The following is an 11,709-nucleotide window of genomic DNA, read 5'->3' on the forward strand; positions in this document are numbered from 1 at the left end:
GATAATAAAAAGAAAAGGAAATTTTTTTTTCTTTTACCTTCATATATTGACGAAAAGCACTCTCTCCACACCGACTCGCTACTACCACATCTCAACAAGAACTGACTACTGCCACATCTCGACAAGCACTCTTCACTACGACATCTCAGCAAGCACTGACTACTACGAGTTCTCAACAAGCACACTGCCCTCCGCTACTTCTCAATAATCACTGCCAGTGGAGGCGGCGAAACAAGACTCTCTGGCGCTGTGTCTCAGTGTAGCCACCTTTCAAAATCAGAAAAGCAAATGTCTACAGAAAGAAATCTAACCTAGCTGTGATCAACAATATTTTACCAATTCCTGTTCAAATAATAACACAAAGACCATTGATCCACTGTTTCCTCTGTCACTGTCCGGAACTCAGGAACAAATCGAACACTTCAAAATTCTGGCTCTCGCCTTCTACAGCATACGTAGGAGACACATCTGACTGCATGCTGGTACATAATATAACAGACAACTAGACAAGTTAAAATCAGGGGAACATAGAATAGTCTGTTTCAGGCGCCACCGCAATGCTCAAGACAGGTATATAAGGAGACTGATGTGATAGCGGCAAAATTCGAGTAGTAATTATAGAACCATTGTAAGAAAGTAATCGTGGACTGTACAGTTAGTGAACACAACCATAAGAATAATAATAATAAATATATTGACAGCAATGCGTAAGAGTAATTTCTAATAAGAAAACCTCTGAGATCGAGGTAACCAGTTTAGCAGGTTGGAAAGGACCCCACCCGCTTGGTAGTTCCCGACCGGAAAAAGTTAAAAGGCGAATCGTTAATCAAATTCAAATATTACGCCCTTAGCGCGGAACGGAAACGAATCCATCGTCATCACCCGGAACAGAACTCAGCTCGCGTGCCTAAGTACTACCGAAAGGCTGGCTGGGCCAGAGAGCTTTTCTTCGCCGGCGATAGTAACTAATGATACGCGAAAATTACTATAGAATTCTCGAGATTTAAATTTCAAGGCACATGCGAGTCCCAGCAGCTAATCAGCACAACACTTCAGTAACACTGTACAGCACTTTAGTAAACAGGAAAAGAATAAAATTTAACAAACATCATCGAAATAACTAGTTAAACTTTAAGGCAAATGCGGCACCAGTGTGACCGACAGGGAGGCGCTTAGAAACGGCCCTCGCTGTAACGCAGGCTGTTACATTCAAATTTGGAGAGTATATGTTGGTGGTCTCACGATATTCTGATCCAGGAGGCAGAACTGCAACACGAACCGGGAGACAATGTACCTCGCTACGTTAAGTCGCAGTAATGACTAAACCAGAGGCTACTACCGCAACGGGAAAGACACAAAGAACACCAAACATTGAGACGCAGTCACCGCTCAGAAATGACACTTCCGTGGTTAGAGTTAGCCCAAGAAATATGAGAGTTCCTAAATGTGCTCCCCGGGAAGATCTTGTAAGGAGTCAGCTAAAGAGTAATTCCCGGTGTTGTCCGAAGCTCGGGCGGAGCAGCCAACGGCTTCCTCCTTCATGCTCCCCTCAGAGTGTGCCCACATCGATCCGCTGAGTTGCCTTCACCACGTCCTCCTCGGAAACGCGGCCTGCGTGTTCAGCAGACAAATTGGCACCGGACCACAGGATCCACGTCTCGTGGCTCCACGGCCAGCACGCACGCCGGAAACAGACGCTTCCCACACGCCTCGCCGGGACTTGTGTTCTCGTCACCCCTCACGTCAGCCGCCCGATCCCAAATCCTCGTCTCGTCGCTTCCCAAGACGCGCGGCCCGTGCCCCAAAATTAAGCCCCCGGGCGTGATGCGACCTGTGAATCCGACCAACGTCTCAGTCCACGGATGGGAAAAATGATACGCTTTGAAATGTCTACAGAGAAGAACTAACGCGATAACCGACTTTCATGTTTGCCGCTTGAAGTTTTCGACATGATAATATTCCTTTACCAACTCTTGTATTTTCTTACAATTTCTTCTGCTTCTTCTTCTTCATTTTCTTCTTGTACATATGTCCAACATCGGTGAAGGGTTGGTACGGTTATTAACCGGTTTACCATGGTTAATTTAAGGAGTGGACGGATGCCCTTCGTAACTCCACCCCGTTACCGTCCCCTCCCCTCGCCCTAAACTTCCCCCACCCTCCTGCACGACGGAATATGTGCAAACCAACTGGTTGCGTGTAGTGTTATTCGCGTGAAAATGAGTGAAAGATTTCTAAATGTTTGCAAATAGTATAACAGTGTACACCAGCTCAGCATTCACCTAGCCGCCTAAAATCCACATCCAGGTGGGTCAGCTCACTGACGCTGACAAACAGCTGGAGACGGCGCCTGCCGTAAAATATCTAGGTGTAACTATCCAGAGCGACATTAAGTGGAATGACCACATAAAACAGCTAGTGGGTAAAGCAGACACCAGACTCAGATTAATCGGAAGAATCTTAAGTAAATGTAACTCATCCACGAAAGAAGTGGCTTATTAGGCGTTTGTTCGCCCAATTTTTGAGTAAGCATAGTTGCTCTACTTTGTCATAGTTGCTCTACTTTGTCATGGCGTGGATTTGTTTCACTGTTTACATTCTTGTTAGCTAATTTTCCGTTCTTAGTTAACTTACAAAGTTATTTTTGTTCATCAGGGATCAGTCTTTAATGCGTTTACCTGTTCACTAGTTGTTTCAACATTGATAATAAGGTGTTCATGACATTATGTGAGCTGCGCTCGGTACAGTAGTATTTATTTTTGCGAGAATCTCTTCTTTGTCGTTCTGTTGTGTAGTTTTCAATTATTTTCTTCGGTTTCACGGCTGCATAGCCTCACCTCTAGCCTCGTGATAATAGGTTGCAATTCATCTCTAATCTCTTGTCAGGTTCCTGCAGCATGGTTTAACTGTTTTTTCTCAAGTTTTTTGATATGTTTACTAATTTCTTATTGAGATTTTTTTTCAAGTGTTTTGTCTGTTTTCTGAAGCTGTTCTGTGTCTTGTTGAAGTTCATTACTTGTGTCTTTCTATGTTTTATTCATGTTTTGTAGCAACTCTAACAAAGTTGGATTATCAATTACCGCAATCGTATCTACTGGATTTCCAACACGTGAGTATTTATTGTCAGTAATATGTGACGGCACGTGTACTGTTTGACTGAAGAAAGCAAAACCCGAATCGACTGTCTCAATAAATGGCTGTTGCGAAATTTCGCTTACCTGAGGCGACTTTACGACTGCCGATTTGTCTTCTGAAATTTCTTCTTTACTGTTGGGTATCTATTCTGTTGCGTTTGTTATTTCAAAACACTTCTCTGTTACAAAGTTATCTGCACTCTCTGAAATCTCAAATATATTATTTATGTGTATCGAGTGTTGCGCTTGTTCTATTTCACTAATAACTGAGTCATAGCTTCGCGACGTGGTTTGCGATCTACTAGCACGACGAAATACTTTATTGCTAGCCATAATGCTGGAATGTGAAAACTGAATTACCAGTCAACATAACTGAAAGTAGCAAATTCTTAAGCAACAGAAAAATCTAGGAAACACTGAAATAATTCACACAGTTTGTGCTATTATCTGCCTTCGCAACGAAGATCTTCACACTCAATATTTTTGCAACAGGAGAAAAGAATTATTTCACACAAAATCACATGCAAAAATGAAAATAACAGTAGCTGAAAGAGAAAATACAAATGTTACTACATGTAGGCGTAGCGCTGATTCGATTTCGAGAACCTGTGTTGCAATCTAACTACGCAGTCACAGAAAAACCAGAGGACTGTCCTAGGCGAAAAAGGTCGACATGTATAAGCTTTCTATAAAATATTGTCAGTATTAGAGAACACTGAATAAAGCGAGTTCGAAAACATTATCCTCGTGTAACGTGTACTTTAGGTATCGTATTAAATTGCTGAGCAAAACCGATTGTTGTTTGGCCCTTTGTAGCGCATGTGTCGTGAAATCAAACTTTACTTCATGAAATGCTTGAAATAAAGAAAAGGAAGACAATTAAATGCCAAAAGAAACTAATTGTGTGCTCAATGAAAAATTAGTAAAACTCAGTAGGTACCGAAATACGTGAGCAAAGCTGCGTGATATGCAGTGGAATGTTTCACCTGGAAAATCAACAAAGATAAATTAATGCTCCACTTGGAAGAAAATAACTTTCTGAAATTACCAACATTGTTCACAGAACATTGATCTGCGAGCTAGAACGACATCTGAAAACTCTGACTACGCGCTATTTGCTCAAGAATGTCAGGTGAGATCTGCCCTGAAATAAAAACTATTCACCTCTTGCTCAGCATGCTGTTTTAGTATCCGGAGTACTGATATTCTCAAAGCAAACAGAAATTAGCTGACGCAGCAGCTAAAGATAAATGAGATCCTTTAATTTTTTTATCAGAAACAATCTCTACTGCATCTGAATATGAGAAAATGTTGTTGCTGTTGTTGTCCTCAGTCCGAAAACGGGTTTGATGCAGCTCTGCATTCTGCTCCATCCTTTGCGAGCATCTTCGTCTCCGAATAACTACTGCAACCTACATATTTTTTTTATTGTGACAAAATAAAACACCTACGCCCAACCTTATGATTTTCTTTTATTTTATTTTGTTTCAAACAGTTTAAACCCTTCAGTGCGCCATCTTCAGGCAGTTGTTGATGCGGTACGGGTTGATATGATAGGGATATCAACCCGTATCGCATCAGCAACAGCCTGAAGATGGCGCGTTGAAACTGGTTGCAACAAAATAAAATAAAATAAAATAAGGACGGCTGTAGGTGTTTTATTTTGTCACAATAGTAAACGCCCGTCGTCCCAATGATCTCCTGCCGAAAGGATGGCCATACAAAAAAAATACATCTTTTTTAATCTGCTTACTGTATTCACCTCTTGGTCTCCCTCTATGATTTTTACACCCCGTGCTTGCCTCCAATACTAAATTGGTGATATCATGATGTCTAAGAAATCATCCTTTCAACGGATCCCTCCTTCTGATCAGTCCTTTCCCTCCAGTTCTCCTCAGTATCACCACATTAATTATCTGATCTACCCATCTACTCATCAGCATTATTCTGTTGCACCACATTTCAAAAGCTTATATTCTTTTCTTGTCTAAACTGTTATCGCCCACATTTCACTTCCAAATATGGCTACACCCCATACAACAACCTTCAGAAAAGATTTCTTAATACTTAAATCTATATTCCATGTTAACAGTTTTTGTTCTTCAGAAATTCTTTTCTTGCCATTGCCAGTGTACATTGAACATCCTCTCTAGTTCGGCCATCATTAGTTATATTGGTGACCAAATAGCAAAACAAAACTCGCCTACTACTTTAAGTGTCTCGTTTCCTAATCTAATTCCCTTGGAATCCCATGATTTAATTCTACTACATTCCATTATCCTTGTTTTGCTTTTGTTGACGTTCATCTTACATTTCCTTTTCAAGACACTGTCCATTCCGTTCAGCTGCTCTTCCAAGTCCTTTGCTATCTCTGACAGAATTACAATATCATCGACAAAGCTTAAAGTTTTTATTTCTTCCTCCTGAACTTTAATTCCTACTCCAAATTTTTCTTTGGTTTCTTTTACTGACTGTTAAATGTACAGATTGCTTAACATCGGTGAAACGCTACAACCATGCCTCACTCCCTTCTCAACCACTGCTTCCCTTTCATACATCCGAACTCTCACAACTGCCGTCTGGTTACCGTGCAAATAGCATTTCTCTCCCTGTATTTTACCCCCGGTGACTTCAGGATTTCAATGAAAGTAATCTAGCCAACATTTTCAAGGCCTTTTCCATAAGTCCCAGATGCTACAAATGTAGGTTTGTCTGTCCTTAGCCTATTTTCTGTGAGAAGCCGCAGGGTTAATATTGCCTCCCGTGTTCTTACTGGATCGAACTGAACAGCAAGTTGCAATTCAGCGTCTGTTTGTGAGCTGTTCAAGCACCATCTATAGCAGGTTTTTGCTATACTGCAACTGTACAACACATTAAAACTGTGTAACGCACCGAGACACTAAATTACTGCAACTGAGAACCTCACACACTCAATTTTAAGTTACCAACACATCTTACATAATTTTGCTTCCGCCCTTATTTCCTAGTCGCAAACTTCCCACGAGTTACGGCATCCATGTGGAAATTTTCATAAAACTGCTCATTGAGCTTACATGAATTTCGTATCTTCAGTGAGACATTGAACCAAGTTTTCCTTGCATATCGTAAGCTAAGTCTGGTGCGGATGTAGTGGTCTCTGAGACGTTTCGCAGGAGGAGACAAACGACTTGTAGTCAGTAATGTTGGCAGAAAGACAGATTCGTTGATCATAAAATGGTAGTAGTATCGGTTTAGCTGTTTTCAGCCACATCTAGAAGTGATCGGACTAGGGACTTAAAGTTTACCGTCGTGTTAATGTTCAATAAGACGCCGCTATTAAATGAATTTCATTCGCCCCTCCCCACCCTCTCCCCCATCACCCAGTCCGCTTGTTCTCCCTATCAGTTTCTAATCATATTACAATATCCTTTAAATCATTTCTTAAATTTTGGAGATGTGTTTAAGGGCATAAATATTCAAAAAGCATATGTAAACGTAAGTGTTATTTCACAAATTAGGGAGAAACTTGTACATTGTCCAAAGCACCGAGAAACCTCGTTGCAGGTTGTTGATATTAAAGCTCTTTTTATAGCGTGCCATGTGTCACAGCGATACTTCTTGTGACTGCTTAACATGGAACCTGCGGATCAACGAAAACCTGAAATGAAACAGCAAGTTGCAGTTCAACGTCTGTTTGCGAGTTGTTCAAGCACGATCTACACGTGAAAACTTCCTGTAACGGATTTGCGCTGTATTGCAAGTTCACAACACATCAAAACTGTGTAAAGTGCCAAGAATCTAAACTAGACCATTGCCCGGACACTTTAGTCGCCAAGAGCGTTGCTGCGAAAGACGAAGTTCCGGGCCATAGCGCCGACACGGCACTCAGCTTTGACCTGTCGGGAAGTTTCACGACAGTGCAACGCTGCTGAATGATTCAGTCCTGACTAATTTAATCAGCCGTAGGTCACTTTCTTCGATGCTGCTTCTTTTAATGAAGCGGGTATCACTCTGTCTTAATACCGGTCAAGTAGGGTGTAGAAACAGACAGAGAGTTAGGCTAAGTTAAGAAATAACACCATGTAATTGGTCTGTGAATACAGTCATATCCAGCAGTACACGAAATTAGAAGGATAAGCAGGTAGTTTAAATGTTTAAAATTACATTTTAAACTGAATATAATATTTTTTCTTACTCATAGCGGGGATGGTAAAGCAGCAAGTAATATACGATGAAGAAACAGACTTGGTTGCAGCTTTGTAATTATTATTTATTTACAAACGACGCGTTTCGCCTGATTCAGGTATCTTCAGATTGGCCTACACGAAAAATTAACATTTTGTTGGAAATGGCTTGACCCCATTTTACAAAACTAGACAGAAACTGTAACACCACTTTTTGGTATTAGAGTGTGTCAGGCATATGGTTCAAATGGCTCTGAGCACTATGGACTCAACTTCTGAGGTCATCAGTCGCCTAGAACATAGAACTACTTAAACCTAACTAAGGACATCACGCACATCCATGCCCGAGGCAGGATTCGAACCTGCGACCGTAGCGGTCGCGCGGTCCCAGACTGTAGCGCCTAGAACCGCTCGGCCACTCCGGCCGGCTCAGGCATATGAGTCACCGAGCATAAATTTGCTGGGACGTTTTGTACGCTCGGTATCCCATGTGTCTAACACCATCTACTATCAGCAAATTATGTTACAACTTCTTGCTAGTAACGCAGTTTTGCAAAATGGGGTCTTGCCGCTTCCAACAAAATGTGTAATTTTCGCGTCAGCCAATTTGAAGATGCCTGACTCAGGCTAAAGCGTCATCCGTAAATAAACATATTTTTACAATCCTACAAGCGAAACTGTTCATCAGTATAGGGCATCCGTTTTCGAAACAGTTTATACATACAGAAGACCAACATAACTATATATTTCTCCCGTTTCCTACATCATTTTATTATTTCTCAAGTTAACAGCCCTTTCTCTCAACGTACAATAATCTAACAGGGGTGAAAGAGGCAACGTTAGAAAGGTTTTTTAACCGGCATCTGACACTGCATACCAATTTTGCGCTAAAACTTGCTGTTTGTGAAAAATCTTAACATATCTATATTTTACGAAGCTAACCTATTAATCACGAAGAAGAGACTCTCTTTGCATATTATCGTATTACAAATATTATTGTAGTTGTTTTAAAGTAGCAGAGGTTACACATACCTCTTCAGCCGTAAGATTCTTTTTATTTTCCAATGCTTAAACCTCTTACATGCTCATCCTCAGGTGTGATATTGAAAATAAACAAGAGACCGAAGCTAATAATAATTTTAATACGCAGTGGTAAAAAAAAATAAGTAAACGCCAAAGCGGCACCAGACAATACAAAAGGTGACTACCTGGACAAAACCAAGACCGGAAAGGGGAGGGGAGGGGACGTCTGACTATCGAGAAACGGCGTTCTGATACCAGTAGTCATATTTTCGCCGGTATCTTATAGAATCTAAAACATTTCCACAACAAGTCGTGTAAACGGTTAACTGCCCAATTTCGCGGTTAGGACACTCGGCAGTTCCTGCACGAGTACGTATAATGCTCTGTGGATCCGGAAGTCATGTAAAAGTCCACGTGAATCATCGGCAGACTTGGTGCACCCTTCTTTCCTGTATCACTAATTTTGTCCTCGTAGGGAGACCATGAATTGCTGGCCAGTTCTTACAAAAAGAGATTTTATGGTGGATAGTGGATGATAGAAATTTCAAGTTCTCTGGAAAAACCCATAGTAGTGGTAATGCTGATTCTAAATTAAAAATTAGGACATTTATAAGTGTTAGAAAATTATTAGTCATGGTCATATTTGTTTTCGTGACAGATTGACGTGGAGAAGGTGGGGTTAGACCTAGGCTCCAAATGATAGGTTGCAGTGTTTGAAATATCAATTATGTGTACAGAATACTTAACTGTTCAGTCGCCTTGGTTTATGTCATTTTAAATATTTTGGTTAACAGAGAGGTCATACTTATTTTGTTACAAACATGAAATGAAAACATAAACGATGAATTTCCTAGTCACCTTAACGGAGGGACCACAGCAGTAAAACGTTTTAATATAAACGCCGGCCGGTGTGGCCGTGCGGTTCTAGGCGCTTCAGTCTGGAACCGCGTGACTGCTACGGTCGAACGTTCGAATCCTGCCTCGGGCATGGATGTGTGTGATGTCCTGAGGTTAGTTAGGTTTGAGTAGTTCTAAGTTCTAGGGGACTGATGACCACAGATGTAAAGTCCCATAGTGCTCAGAGCCATTTGAACCATTTAATATGAACAATAAGTAGGATTGAAAGATTACTGTCAAACCTCCTTGCCTAGGGACGCCAGACGAAATTTGATGTCGTCAAGCCCTGAATGAAAATTGCGCAACGGATAACTGTGGAGGGGAGCTTGAGAGTGCTACCTCAAGAGCGTGTCCTTTCTGCACGATACTAGGCAAGGGGCTGGAGGGCTCACACACTGATGTGTGGGTCCCTACAGTCTATATTTTTATTTTAAATGAATTCCTCTAACTTGACTCCTTCGTGATTTTTATGGTATGTTAAAGATTGATGACAATTGATTAAATATTTATTTTAAACATTATCACTCGACTTTACAGCGATTGCAGCAATTGTTGCAGTTTAAGGATATTACAATTTTACAACTTATAGCTCGGGTATATTATATACTAGTCTGCACGCACATTTCTACGGGCAAGACGGAATTGCGTTGGCCAAAAGTATACCACTAAAGTTTCCCAATATTTTACAAGGGACATCCACTATGTGAGGAGGATAACGGGTAAACTGGGGACCAGATACATTAACACAGGGGGTCAAATTTCCGAAATTAAACGAGAACATTCATTTCCTTACACAGTCCGAAGCTGGAAATAAAAGAATTAGTGCAAATATTCAAATACCCCTCTCCCACGCGTGAACATCGAGACAGACGCACTGAGGGCATGTCTGCTCACTTACTCGTCTTCTGTAACACTGCCGAATATCGAGGGCACCCAGAGGTCTTCCTGGGCCCCGGTGGAGGGGATGGTCGAACCACTTGGCCGTGACCAACCTCTCCACCCCAAATCTTGTGACACTGGAACGTCTTTGACTTTTACCTGCCTATACTGTCTCTCTGATCCCCTACCCAGTAGTAAGGTTGGCACTACTGTACTACAGAACTACTTCCCAACTAAGATTTGGCCACGCTTTATGGAACGGTGTGAGGAGGATTAGGAAAGTTCATGTGCAGGTTCACATTCACGTACAAGAAACGCATAATACACGAGACATCTAAATATGTATTATGAAGCCTGACCCATTTCTTTCCACCCGTCCACATGGGTTCTGTTGCACCTGCGGCCAGCCGCGTAGTGAATAAAATTGGCGGCGGAGCCGCCTCCGTTTGTATTGCCCGGTATGAGCGAGCAGCGAAACCTGCTGCTTATGGAGCGGAAACTACTGTACCGTTTCAGGATTTTCCGGCAGTTTAAAGCTGTGTGCTTCACTAGACTCAAAAACCACATGCCTACCTCGTGTAGACAATGCTCTCACCAACTGACAAACCCTGTCGTCGCCTTCACAACTTTCGTTACATCAGATTTCACAGAAGCTCTTCCACATAGTTCACTCATGCTGAGCTCTAAGGGACGATCTGTAGTGATTACATAGGAGAAGAAGTAGCTATAAAGAACTTCATTGTAGATATCCGGTTTTGGTAAAACTAAGTTACCGTCTTCAGGTCTTCATAAAAGTTATTACACACATCTGGTACCAGCTGCACATAAAATTTTTCCATTGAATTTCCATAGACACGAAATAAGCGATTCCTTGGTGTGTTATAATTAAAATTATTACGTACATCACAATTAGCCAAAACATCGTCCCCATTACTTCATGCTTACCAGGGTCGCACAAGGACGCTTTTCTTGTTATAGCGATCTCGTCTAAAACGTTCTTCTTCTCATAAGTAATTCTTCCACATACTACCGCGAAAAGTAAGTTTCCGAACTCCAGTACTGGATCTGCACACAATTTTTTTCTTGCATGCAACTCACTACGGAAACAATAACAGAGTTTACTGGTTAAATGCTTGAATATGCACATTGTTTACGACATTATCGGAACAGCTGTTCGCAAGGGAGCTATCGCACGCACTTCTTTCCTTAACGTGACTGGGCCAGACGACTGGCTAATCACGTCCAACTGTGGGAATGGTACTCAGTGACATTTAAGAGTTTCTAACGTAAGGTAAATTTTGTTGCGTAAGGAAGGCGATACGAAAGTGTAAATAAAAGACAAAGCCACATCGGTATGCTCCAAACAATGCAGCATTTTCAGAGTTCGCTAGTTTTCCTCATTACGTGAATCGAATAAGCACGCACAGTATGACTGCACAGGCAACTGCATTGAACTCTGCCAAGATGCCATACAGAAGATATCGTCGCCGTGCAAGACACACAATATATAAAACAATCGAAGACGTCGAAATGACAACATCCGCCGCTGACAAGAAGAAAAATACCATAAAATCTGTCGCTGCACACTCTCTACTAGATGGACCTGCAGTCTT

The sequence above is a fragment of the Schistocerca americana genome, chromosome 5, assembly GCF_021461395.2.
Source record: "Schistocerca americana isolate TAMUIC-IGC-003095 chromosome 5, iqSchAmer2.1, whole genome shotgun sequence".
Taxonomy (NCBI): domain Eukaryota; kingdom Metazoa; phylum Arthropoda; class Insecta; order Orthoptera; family Acrididae; genus Schistocerca; species Schistocerca americana.